The sequence below is a fragment of the Caretta caretta genome, chromosome 10 (genome assembly GCF_965140235.1).
Source record: "Caretta caretta isolate rCarCar2 chromosome 10, rCarCar1.hap1, whole genome shotgun sequence".
NCBI classification, from domain to species: domain Eukaryota; kingdom Metazoa; phylum Chordata; order Testudines; family Cheloniidae; genus Caretta; species Caretta caretta.
The window spans coordinates 40,762,584-40,775,464 of NC_134215.1; the positions used below are offsets into that span (position 1 = coordinate 40,762,584).

The 12,881-nt window shown below is 44.5% G+C and overlaps 1 long non-coding RNA gene across 1 annotated transcript; it reads left to right on the top strand.

Moving 5' to 3' along the window:
* The first annotated feature begins 2,554 nt into the window (after positions 1 to 2,554).
* On the top strand, positions 2,555 to 10,434 carry LOC142073475 (uncharacterized). The gene is made up of 3 exons (XR_012670370.1): positions 2,555 to 2,694; positions 4,176 to 4,248; positions 9,592 to 10,434. It is a non-coding gene; the product is annotated as an uncharacterized LOC142073475 (long non-coding RNA).
* The last annotated feature ends 2,447 nt before the right edge of the window (positions 10,435 to 12,881 follow it).

The window sequence follows — 12,881 nt, forward strand, 5'->3', positions numbered from 1 at the left end:
GATCACTACTGCTCAGGTTGCCACCCAGTTCTACTTCCCTTACCAATTCTTCCCTGTTTGTGAGCAGCAGGTCAAGAGGAAAAGGGCTCCTAGTTGTTTCCTCCAGCACTTGCACTAGGAAGTTGTCCCCAACACTCTCCAAAAACTTCCTGGGTTGTCTGTGCACTGCTGCATTGGTCTCCCAGCAGATGTCAGGGTGAGTGAAGTCCCCCATGAGAACCAGGGCCTGTGATCTGGAAAGTTCTGTTAGTTGCCTGAAGAAAGCCTCGTCTACCTCAATCCTCCTGGTCGGGTAGTCTATAGCAGACTCCCACTATGACATCACCCTTGTTGCTTTCTCCTCTAAACTTAACCCAAAGACACTCAACAGGCTTTTCTCCAGTTTCATATTGGAGCTCTGAGCAATCATACTGCTCCCTTACATACAGTGCAACTCCTCCACCTTTCCTCCCCTTCCTGTCCTTCCTGAATGGTTTATACCCATCCATGACTGTGCTCCAGTCATCTGAGTTACCCCACCAAGTCTCTGTTATTCCAATCATATCATAGGTTTCAGAGTAACAGCCTTGACTATGCCAGTGTTACCAGATGTGCCCGTTACTCATGTTTTCTCATGTTACTCATTTATTAGGGTTACTCTTCTGGGGTGAGGGTGATTCTGTAATTCTATTAATGTACTGCTTATGTCACTTGTGTGTTCATATGGAGCTCTACTCCTTCCTTCTGCAATTGTGTGGGATGGGGTCCTTTTCTATGCCCAGCTTGAGTCTGGTACAGACTGGTGGGGCATTTTTAGCTCAAGCAGCTCATGCTTTTAGCTGTGGATGTCCCCAGTTCAATCCCTGGTGCATCAGCTAAAGTGGCATATACATATACATCACTTAAGATCGCTTAACCTGAGGGTGGATGGGTCTTTCACGAGCACTATGCACAGGGGTAAATTTCACCGACAATAAATAGGACTCCAGTTTTCAAGATGACTGTTAATCTGGCTCCTAGTGCAGCAGTAAATTTACATAAAATTAGACTTGAGTCTGTAGAATTTAAGAAGATATGCTTTTGCATGACAAAACCCTAGGAGTACTGTCCTTATTAGAGCTATTATTAAAAATCAGAGTGCCCCTAAATTAATCCAGTTTGCAATATAAACCGATCCTTTTCAATTTGTCATTCATTGTTTAGGTGTTTTAATGGAGTGGGGGAGGGGAGGAGATAATGAGGAAAGGATGATGGTGCATTAAGCCTCCTCATCTTCCCCCTCCCTAGCAAAATGAAGGTGAAACTAAAATAGCAAACAAACAAATAAACAATACAATGCAACTTTAGGCTCCAGTCTTGCAAACACTTAAGTACATGCATAGTTCCAATGACTTTAGTGAGACAGCTAACAGTACTGAAGTTAAGTACATGCCCAGGTGTTAGCAGGATCGGGGTCTTATTTGGTTTAGTGCAGCAGTTCTAAACTGTGGATCGGGACCCCAGAGCGGGTCGCGAGCACATTTTAATGGGGTCGCCAGGGCTAGCATTAGACTTGCTGGGATCTAGGGCTGAAGCTGAAGCCCAAGCTCCACCTCCACTTGAGGAGGCAGCGCTCGGGCTCCGCCCACTCCCAGGGTTATGTAGTAACTTTATTGTCAGAAGCGAATCATGGTGCAATGAAGTTTGAGATCCCCTGGTTTAGTGTCTCTCATTATTATGATGTAGTTGAATAGCAGAAGCACCTAGTAGCCCAAAACATGGACTGGGACCCCGCTGCATTAGGTGCTGTACAACTTGTACCCAAACTGCTTCTTCTGCAAGTTGCTTCTTAGGTGAGTTGGTTTTGATTTTTTGAAATATTGTCAAAACATTGCATGTGAAAATTTAAAAAAAATTGGGGAAAAAATGTTGATGAAGTTTTACCAGAATAACTGCATGTTTTTTTCACTGTTGAGCTGGGTTTTTGTTGTTGTTGCTTGTTTTGTATTTTTTTAATTTTTGAAAGATCACGATTTCAAAATTTTTTAAAAGGGAAACATTTTTCCAAAATGTTTTCTGAATTCTCCCTCTTTGTTTTTTGACTCTTCAGTTTGCTAATACAGCCATAAAGTTAAATTATACAGCGCACAGCAAAGGTAGAGAGAAATGAAAAGATAAAGAGGAAAGAATTTGAATGGAGATTTTGGAAACAGACAGAGGCTGAAATCTTGGTTTCTTTGAAGTCAGTGGGAGTTTCTCCATTGACTTCAGTGGGGCCAGGATTTTTCCCAGGGAATGTATGAAAGAATTTTGCTTGACTGCTAGTTTTTGTTCTGCTGATTTCTTCTAGGAGAATCTCGCCCTTCTAGAGGAATCTTGCCCTTCAGGTATATTTTTTCTCTTACCAGCAGATGTCCTAGTGGCCCTGTGACAGAGTATACCAGAACCTCTGAGACCCTCCTGGCCCTGCCACACTTCTCCCCCAAAAAGGGCAGTGGAGAGGGTCCTCCAAACTGCCTAGAGTGGCTGCGTGGGACACAGCCAATCAGGGCCCAGCAGCCTAGTATCAGAAGAGCTGCAGGGCCAGAGGGAGTTCAGTTCCTTGCTGGAGCTGTAGGAGTGTGGCTGGCAGATAAAGTTGCAGAACCCCAGACAGGGCAGCACTGCCAGAAGCTGGGGAGAGAGAGAAGGAGCCCTGAGCTGGTTGCTGGGACTCCATTAGGACAAGACCCTGAGGTAAGGTGAAGATGGTGCAGGGCATTAGGGAAGGAGCCCAGGGAATTTGAGAAGCCATCTGACATAGCAGCCATCTGCTGTGTCCCTTTACCTACAGGGTCCCTGGGCCTAGGTCCCCCCCCCCCCCCATCCCCTATTAGCCACTGGGAGAAGTGGTCTGGACATTGAGGCACCCCAGAGGGGGAACTGAACTATAGTGACCCAGCTGGAAAGCTGTAGCCAGGAAGCCCAAGAGGGTGAAGACATTGTCTCCAGGGAGGGAGCCCTGGGGCACTGCCCTATCCTGGAGTAGGGACAACCAGAGAGAAAGTGCAAGTACACACACTCAGCCAAGGAGGCGCTCACAAAAGGTGAGTGCTCCCCTGCTACAGATCCAAATTGTGGTTCAAAAATGGAGACCAGCTTCTGGATGTAGGTGATTTGTCCAAGGTCACGCAGCCCATCACAAAGCTAGAAATAGAGCCGACCTCTTCTAACATCTGGTCATATGGCTTTGCTACAAGACAGTCTTATTTTTGTGCTTGCAAGTCCTTTTCCTGAAGGTAGGAGTGGGAATACCACTGGGTCCAGATTACAGTAAAAGGACAACAGGGGAAGAATGCAAAGGAAAGGCTAGGAAAACAGTGTAAGTATGCAAGAGTTGTATGGAATGTGCCAAGCATTACATATCCTTTGGTATGTCTACACTGCAAAGAAAAATCTGCAACACTGAGTCTCAGAGCCTGGGTCAACTGATTCAAGCTCAGGGGGCTCAGACTGGGAGGCTAAAAATAGCAATGTAGATGTTTCTACTGGGGTGGGAGCCAGGGCTCTGAAACCTGGGGAGCGTGCTGGGTCTCAGAGCCCAGACACCCTCCTGAGCAGGAACTCTACATCGCCCGACAAGCTTGAGTCAATTGACCTAGGTTCTGAGCCTCAGTGCCAAGAGTTTTTCTCTGCAGTGTAGACATAGCCTAAGGATGTAGGGCAGAATGAAATGAAATTGTAGTATAATAGTATTTAGGTTATAAAGTCTTTGAAGCAGGACTATCTTTTTACTGTGTTTGTATAGCACCTAGCACAATGGGATCCTGGTCCATGACCAGGTGCTACAAATTATAAATAATAAATAAATAATATGTAATTTTATCAGCAAAATAGTAAGTGATCCTGTCATTAAAACCTGTGGCTGGAATTTTCAAAGTCAGGTGCCCAGTTCCCATTGAGTTAACTCCTTTAGATTGCTTTGAAGAAAATCTCAGCATGTGTCCCAAAGGGTAGAGTTAAGGGTATACATGCGACCTGAACTTCAAGATTTGGTGACTTTTAAATGTTAAACCATGCAACGCTGACGCTATCTCCATGTAGTTTCATCCAGAGTATTAGAAGGGGAACATAAACAGAAAACAGTATGTGTTGAATGGTGTAGATGAAGGAAAAGTGCAAATGCTGAACTCTGTAATCAGAAATAAACCTCATAATTAATAGTATGTCCTCTCTAGCACCTTTCATCCTGGAGGAGCTCAGCGTGATCTGAGAATATTAATGAATTAAGCCTCAGAACGCCATTGTTAGGTAGGTAAATGGCATTTCTCTTTTTTCCTCATTGTGTTGCAGGCTTTGTCTAAGGTAAATCAGTTACTGTAACAGAGAGGCAAACCTTAAAGGGCCAGGTTGCGATCTCTTTATTCCCATTGGTGAGCAGTTACTCACAGCAGTAGTCCTATTGAAATCAATGGGTTTGTCTATTACCAAGGGGAGTTTATAAGGTTCAACTAGGTTCACATCAGCACCCCAAAATGTGGATGTTTATCTGCAGGATACCAGCCTCCTGAGAAAAACTGGTTTAAAAAAAATGGGAAAAATGTAAAGAACCATAGACATTTTGAAGTTGCATGTCTCAAATTGACTCATTTTCTGTTTCGTGGGGGGGGGGGGGGAGGAATTTACGTTTATTGAGATTTGTCATTGACCAAAAATCGTGTGTTCCCAGTGAAACCCAGGTTTTTGTCACCAATTTTGATAGTGATTTAAACAATCATTTCAATTGCAAATTTTGGTAAAAATGTTGTGAAATTTTGCAGAAAGTGGAAAAAACTGATGTGGACAATATTTCGCAAAAACTTTTGCATAAAAGAAAAGAAGACATTTTCAATGACAAAAAATGTCTTTAGTGCAAAAAAATTTGTTCTGCTTCTTTGTCTGTAAATCAGGCTGTTCTCATGAGGTTTCCAACACTTTCTCATAACATTTTGGTCCTTCTGCTTTCAACCCTGAGCAAACAGAGCAGGGGCATGTCGAAATGAAAAATGATGGGGGAGGCTTTCTCCCAGTTCACTTTGGACTTGTGTGGAGTTTTGAGCCATTCCTTATTTAATGCGAACTTCCTGGGCCATCCCTACTTAGGGTTCAAATTAAAATAGACTTCTTGTTGCTACCCAAGCTTCAACTCTGTGATGGACTCTCTCCCTCACCCAGAGGGTGAAAGGCTCAGGGAGGACATGAGATCCATTAACCCCACCTGGACAGTGGGCCAGAAGTAATGAAAGCTGCAGCCCTACTGGGGAGGAGCTGGCGGTGTTATAAAGAGGGGAGTTTGGAGCAGAAGGGCAGCAGGGAGAAAGAGAAGAACTCTGCAGTCACTTCCTTGGTAACAGAGTGGCAAAACCCAGGGTGGATTTGATTTAAATCATGATTTAAATCACTAGTCAGGAAGACTCAATTTAATCATGAATTTCTAAATAAAAGTGCATTCTTGTTGGTTGGTATAAGTTTAATACATATTCTTCACAACTCAGAGATGTAGGTTTCATTTTTAGAAGGTACACACTATCCATTTTTAAAGTGATTTATTTTGAAAACTTTTCAGATTAGTTTTACAGCTATATCAGATAATGAATGACTGTTTGGTTGTTTCATTTACCAAAGGTAATTGAAGCAGATATTTATGAAGTCATTGGGAGGTGAACTATCTCCAATTCAACAGGTTAATCATTAATATTTGGAGGATTTTCTTGCCATGCTGTATTAGGAGGAGAACATCACCAGGCAGACATTTAAATTGTTTTATCTAACTAAAACAACAAAATATGTATTCTGGATTGTTTTCTTCAACAGCAAACACATAATATTTTAACAAAACAAGCATATGAATTTTTGAATTTAGTTAAACATTCAAGATTTTTAAAATCAGGTTTGTTTTTGTTAAAATTGTTTTTAACTAAAATAGTTGATTTTTTTTTTAAACAAAAATTAAATCAACTATGTCAGCCAGGTCAACATGAGAAACTTAAAATATTCACTTCTGCAGCTAACTTAGTCATCCTCACCTTCACTTGTTCATAATCTAGAAAAGAAAAACAAGCTTTCCTGCTTTTTCAGGTCCCCAACAATTTCTCAATTTGGAATGAATTAGTCCAAAGGAAGAAAATATTCTTTCTACACCGGCAGCAGAAGCTACTGCTGTTAAAAGTGAGATTATCACTTCAACAGTCTCTGAATCCAAGTGCTTAAGTGACTTCCACCAGTTCAGTGGTATGACTGAACTGAACGGAAGAACCCAATGCACAGCTACAGACTAGGGACCGAATGGCTAGGCAGCAGTTCTGCGGAAAAGGACCTAGGGGTGACAGTGGACGAGAAGCTGGATATGAGTCAGCAGTGTGCCCTTGTTGCCAAGAAGGCCAATGGCATTTTGGGATGTATAAGTAGGGGCATAGCGAGCAGATCGAGGGACGTGATCGTTCCCCTCTATTCGACATTGGTGAGGCCTCATCTGGAGTACTGTGTCCAGTTTTGGGCCCCACACTTCAAGAAGGATGTGGATAAATTGGAGAGAGTCCAGCGAAGGGCAACAAAAATGATTAGGGGTCTGGAACATATGAGTTATGAGGAGAGGCTGAGGGAGCTGGGATTGTTTAGCCTGCAGAAGAGAAGAATGAGGGGGGATTTGATAGCTGCTTTCAACTACCTGAAAGGGGGTTCCAAAGAGGATGGCTCTAGACTGTTCTCAGTGGTTTCAGATGACAGAACGAGGAGTAATGGTCTCAAGTTACAGTGGGGGAGGTTTAGATTGGATATTAGGAAAAACTTTTTCACTATGAGGGTGGTGAAACACTGGAATGCGTTACCTAGGGAGGTGGTAGAATCTCCTTCCTTAGAGGTTTTTAAGGTCAGGCTTGACAAAGCCCTGGCTGGGATGATTTAACTGGGAATTGGTCCTGCTTTGAGCAGGGGGTTGGACTAGATGACCTTCCGGGGTCCCTTCCAACCCTTATATTCTATGATTCTATGATTCTATGACTTTCTTTAAAACATCATCAGCAAACATATATTTCTTGAATGGTTCACCCTTAGCTCTGAAGTTTATGATAGTTGGCATTATGGATGGATGATTGCTGGATGTCCATTTCATAGCCAACTCCTCTTCTTCAGCAGTTAAGGTTTGACCCTGCTACCGAGTATTGAGAATATTTGCAAGAAAATGAGCTGGAGATGGTGCTTGTCCATTTGTTTTTTAATGCTCGTAATTTAACTCTGTCATTGCATATTTCTCTTTTAAGATCTCACTCAGTTCCTTCCAAATTTCAACAGTGTCAGCAATAAAACAGCTGTTTCCCTGCATTTTGTTCACAGCTACAGAAATAGGCTTCAGGGCACTCAGCATGTGTTCAACATTTCTCTGAAGCCCAGTGTTGAGAACTTTGGCTGTGACAGTGCCATCTATTTTTTTTTTTCACGATTTTGTTCACAAATTGTCATCAGATTAGGCCAGTTCTTGATCTAGTGCTCAAAACAGTCCACTCCTGAGATCCATTGCACATCTTGTGGGAGAGTTAGCTTGGTTCCTCCCACTTTTTTCAGAGCAGCTGCTGAAAAGTGGTTGTTACGGAAGTATTTTGTCATTTCAACAATATTAGCCGTTATTTCTGGAACACTGAAGTCTTTGGCTAGGAGGTGCATCAAATGAGCACTGCAACCGTATGTTATTAGCTTGGGACTCTCTTCTAAATAATTTCTTCTCATCTTGGATACATTTGCAGCATGGTCTGTGACCAAGCTGCGTACTAGACATTTGCATTTTTTTTCAGTTTGTTATAGCTTTTACTGCTACTTCTCGTAAGTATTCTGCTATGTGTGCATTTCCTGATGTATCAATTGTTTCTGTGTGGAAGACATTCCCTTCTCCTGTTGTCACACAAGTACACACAACAGGATCATTGTGGACATTGCTCCACCCGTCAAGACTCAGGTTAACAATTTTACCCTCTAGACCTTTTGCACACTGCTCATTTTCTCTTTCATACATTTTATCCAGCAATTTGCCTGCGACATCTGCTCTGTTGGGTGGACTGTATCCTGGTCTTAATGACTGAACTATGTTAATGAAGTGTGGGTTCTCAATCATATGGAAAGGAAGAGTCCATTGCATAAACAAACCAGGCAATTTTTTCATCAATTACCTCTTTTTCTAATCAGCTAGTTCTTATCACAAACTTATCTGTGGTTGTTTCTGGATGATGGAGATTTTTTTTCTTTTTCGCTACAGGTGATATACTGTGGCTATGTGACATACATGATGTGACTGAAACACTATCATTGGCAGATAACTCTGAAACTATAGAAAATGATGGTGATCTTGAAGGTGGAGAGTCTTCAGAATCCTGTACGTTGAGGATTGATTCTCATAAACAAAATAAGTCAATGCAGTTATTTAAGTATTATTACCATACTGCTCATTTAGTATTATTGCATTCACTGACGCTCAGTACTACTTTAAAAGTGAAATTGTAAAAGGAAGATCTCCCTATATCAGCTACTTATTTTTTATCACAACTGCATCTAAAATGATAGTACCATAGAGTAACAACTATATTTTTTGCTCAAACATGAGAATTCAAGAATGTTCCAGAATGAAGACAGGCAATCCTTAAGAAAGAAGTATGAAATAAAAAAGTTTACCAACCTGAAGATCCTGCATGTTCAGATATGTTCCTTTCATCATCTTCAACGCAGCTTCCTCCTGAGAAGGAACACGTCTTATGATGTTGTTTCATTCGGGAAACCAGGCCTTGCATTTCTTTGTTGCACTGTTTGCATTTTGCACGCATGCCTGTCTTACCCACAGGTAGAGGAACTTCATTAAAATATTCCCAAACTGGGTCTCTTTTACGGCCTGCTGCCATTATAAGTTTTCCCTTCTAGTGAGAGAATGGTATAGTAGATCTCAAATCAATGAAGGCTACACTCAAAGATCTCAAGACTTCTGGAATATGCTGCTCAAATAGTTTCACTTTTATTTCTACTGCCTGTCCCTCCCTTCTCACATGTATCTCCAGACTTCTTCGCCCTTGTCCAGATCTATTCTGCCCCCAACAATCTTCTATTCATTGAACTTTTGAAACTTATCACTTTTAGAGAGAAGTAAGGTATTGACTCTGTGTACGCAAATTTGCAGAGGGACAATAGGGTTGAGGTCTGTTATTTGTTACCTCTATATATTTATTTTTAAAAAAAAAAATTGCTGTTAACAAGCATGTTATCGCTGGAGACACAAATCCACAGTTTGAGAACTGCAAAACTAAGTATCTCTGATGGTATCTTCTAGACTGAGCACTGAGTCCCATTGGGTAGATAGAAAGATTAACCTAAATAATCTATACAGAAGCCCCTGGAACCCCATAAGATTGAGTCCCTAATCCATGAACTATTGGAACTCATTTACAAAACTTTTCTTAAACATTACATGAATATATTGTCTCATACTATAGAATTAGAATTTATACTCGCTATTCCATGATGCGATATCTTTGAGTTATAATGTATCTTTATATAGGTTTTGTCCTTAAAAAGCATTTTATCAAAAAAATCCAATTTAAATATTTTTTTTAATCATTGATTTTTATTCACCCTGGCAAGACCTGTGGCGAACAGGGAGGTTTCTGCAGCATGAGGAGGAAGCCCAGGATAGGAGGAAGATACCAGGAAGACACAAGATTGGAGCAAGCTCCTGCAGTTGGCCCTGACACACAAGGGCAGGAACTGATCTCTCAGGAGGAGCCCTGGGAGGGTTGCTCATTACAGAGAGCCCAGGAAAGGGCTGATGGAAAGGCCTGAAGAAAGGCTAACAGTAGGAAGGAGTCCAGGGGCAGCGACAAGCATAGGCGGTGAGTTATATGGGCCCGTGGTGCCCATACTCCATCAATATTCATGAAGGTGGGCCCAGCTCCACCAATGTTTGGGCCCCAGACCCCATGCTTTGGGGGGCCCCTGCGCCATGGATCAGCAACATGGGGTGCTCTCACCTCAGGGGCAGCTCCCCTGCCTCCCCACAAGCAGCTCCCCCCATCCCCGGAATCGCTGCGTGCTGCAGAGAGGCCCCAGCACTGACCCGGCTCCCAGTTCACTGGCCGGGAACCCTGGCCAATGGGAGCTGCAGGGGCCGATGCCAGAGCTGCCTGGACATGCCTCCACAGCAGGGAGGGAGAGAGAGCCACAGGCAGAGAGAGCCCCAGGAGTCTGCTGTCAGACAGACACACAGGCACAACCGGGGGGTTGTGGGGACAGACAGGTGGAGCCAGCGGCGGGGGAAAGGAGCAACGATGGGCACCCCAGGGCTTCATAAAACACACAGTACAGAGGGGGCTTCCTGAGGGGGCTATAGCAACACCCCCCTGCAGAGCAGACCTGGGCTACGGCTGGTTCTGTCCATCACTTCCCCCCCCCACCCCACAGAGACCCACACAACCCTCTGCCCCCCAAAAGACCCCCAATGGTGCCTGTGCCTCCATCACCCTCTCCAGAGTTCCCCCCCCCTTGTGCCTCCAGAGACAGCTCCCCTCCGCTGCTCCAAAGCTCCCTACAATCTCCCTTTTTTTCCTCCACTGGCTGGGAGGCTCCCAGTCTATTGGCCAGCTCGGTCAATGGGAGCTGCACCTGAGGAAGGGTGCCTGCTTGCAGATGCAGACCTGCCTAGCCATGCCTCCACAGCAAGGGGAGGGGGAGCCACAGGTGAGCAAGTCCCAGTCATCATCAACACAGACACAGCAATTCTCTGGGTGTTCAATTTCACTGAGGCAAGTAATTCAATCTACTCTTCCTTTCCAGACAGTTTGTGGCATTTCCTGTAAGAAAACTTACAATATCTTTGCAAAGAAGTCCATTTATAGTTTTTTTCACTTGAGAAGTATATTTTCTGGTTGTTCATGAGTTCATTTATTTTGTTAACTTGGTTTCATATAGCCAATTTTAAAAGTCACTTGACTTGTACCTGTTTTTTTCCCCATTGGTCCAAAAACACATGGAAGATGTGCAGATTTTTATTTCTGTGGGCCAGACCACCCTGTGTAGAAATGTAAATGTTGGAGCTAGACAAGCTCTGCAAGGGTATGGGTCCCTTCAGGAAATTGTTCTCAAGTCATTCATTCTTCTGGGCATTCCATTCTATTGTTAGTGATCAATGTTTCCACCCACAGGGGAGAGGCGGATGACTGGGTCAACCCTGTAGTGACTCTGTCTCTACCCTTGTTCTCTGTCTGCTCCCTCTATCACCCCCTTTGATCTCCCTAGGAGTGTCCCTACCATTACTCCCTCTAGGTCTTCTTTCTCTGGAGCTTCTCGTGAAGTAAAGTCTGTCATTACAGGTTCTTACCTCTGTAACGTATTTAATTTTGATGTATTTATTAAGTGTTAATTAATGGACTGTGGGAGTCCCCTTCAGCCTTCTGTATAAATTGAGCCTCTTCTTTCCATATGTTTTGCCCATAGGGTTTTCTGCAGCCTTAGGGCAGCCAGCAATAACCCCTGTGCCTTTGCAATGGGGTGAGGGAAGGGGACCATAGGTTCCCTATTTATGTGATTTGCAAGAAGTGTTGTCATTACTCAAGGTACGAAATGTGTTTAAATGATATAAGTGCCTTGTAAAATCCCAAAGCAAGCTCATTTTCATTTCTCGTATAATCTCATACAGTACACACTTTTAATTAATTATGAGTTGAATTTATTATTATTAATTGCTAGGTTACTGGGGGTTTTCAGTGTGGCAAAATGTGTACTATTTTATTGGTTGAATGATTGAATGACATAATAGTGATGGACATTGGGGGAGGTGGGTTAAGTCCAGTAATTTTGTCAAGTGTTCATTGCACAACATGGTGGTGCCTACCCCTGCCTTGTGCTTCAGGGGGTCACAGGGTCCAGGGCGGCCTGGGGAGTTAGCGGGGGGCCTGGCACTGGCCACAGCGAGTGACCTGGCGCCAGCCCACTCCGCTCCACCTCACCGCCTCCCGGCATTGCTCAGGGGCGGGGTCTTTGGGGAAGAGGTGGAATGGGGGCAGGGGGGGAAGAGGCGGGGTGGAGCAAGGTTGCTTGCTGCTGTCAGTGCCAGGCACCCCACTACCCCCCAGGCCATCCAGACCCTGTGTCCCCACAAAGTGCAGGGCCCGGGCAGTTGCCCCGGTCCATCCTATGGCTGGGACAGATCCACTTGGGCACCACCAAAAATTATACAAACCTGCCACCCATGGCAACAAGGTGTCTCTATCCTAGGGTCACTCCACTAAACCCAGCGTAGAGGGAGGGCCTGGATTTTCTGCCAGCCACTGGGGAGGGTGGCGTCAGGCCCTTTGACATAAAGGGATAAAGATGATTTAAATGCTGAGAAAAGGGAGTACAGGGCCTAGGGTGCCAAGATTTGGGGGTGCCAAAAAGTGGTGCCATGAAGCCCACGTCCTCCAGCAACCTGTTATTGAAATGCCAGTAGACCAACCCTGGCCTCTATGAAGTGAGAGAGACTGTCATGGTCACCAAGTGATGATCCGAGAAGGGGACTGGCCAGACACTGGAGGCGTGGGCTCGTGCCAGATGAAAGCGCAAAACATAAATATGGTTCAACTGGGAGTGGTGTGACCGATCCTCCTCCACCCGGACATAAGTAAAGGTAACATCTTCGGGGTGGTGGTCACACCATACGTCCACCAGGGAACGATGGTCCACGATCTCCCTGAGGACGCCCGCGGGATGTCTCGACTCCTGAGCAGTCCCGGTCCTCGAGGGTGGCATTGAAGTCCCCGCCCAGGACCAGGCACTCGTGAGGATCCAGAGTGCCGAGGAAGGCCGACGCCTGCCGATAGAAACGCTCGGGGGAGAACAGGGTGGCCACCCCAGCTGAACGGGCGCTGAGGTGGCAAAAGTAAACCTCATCTCCCAAC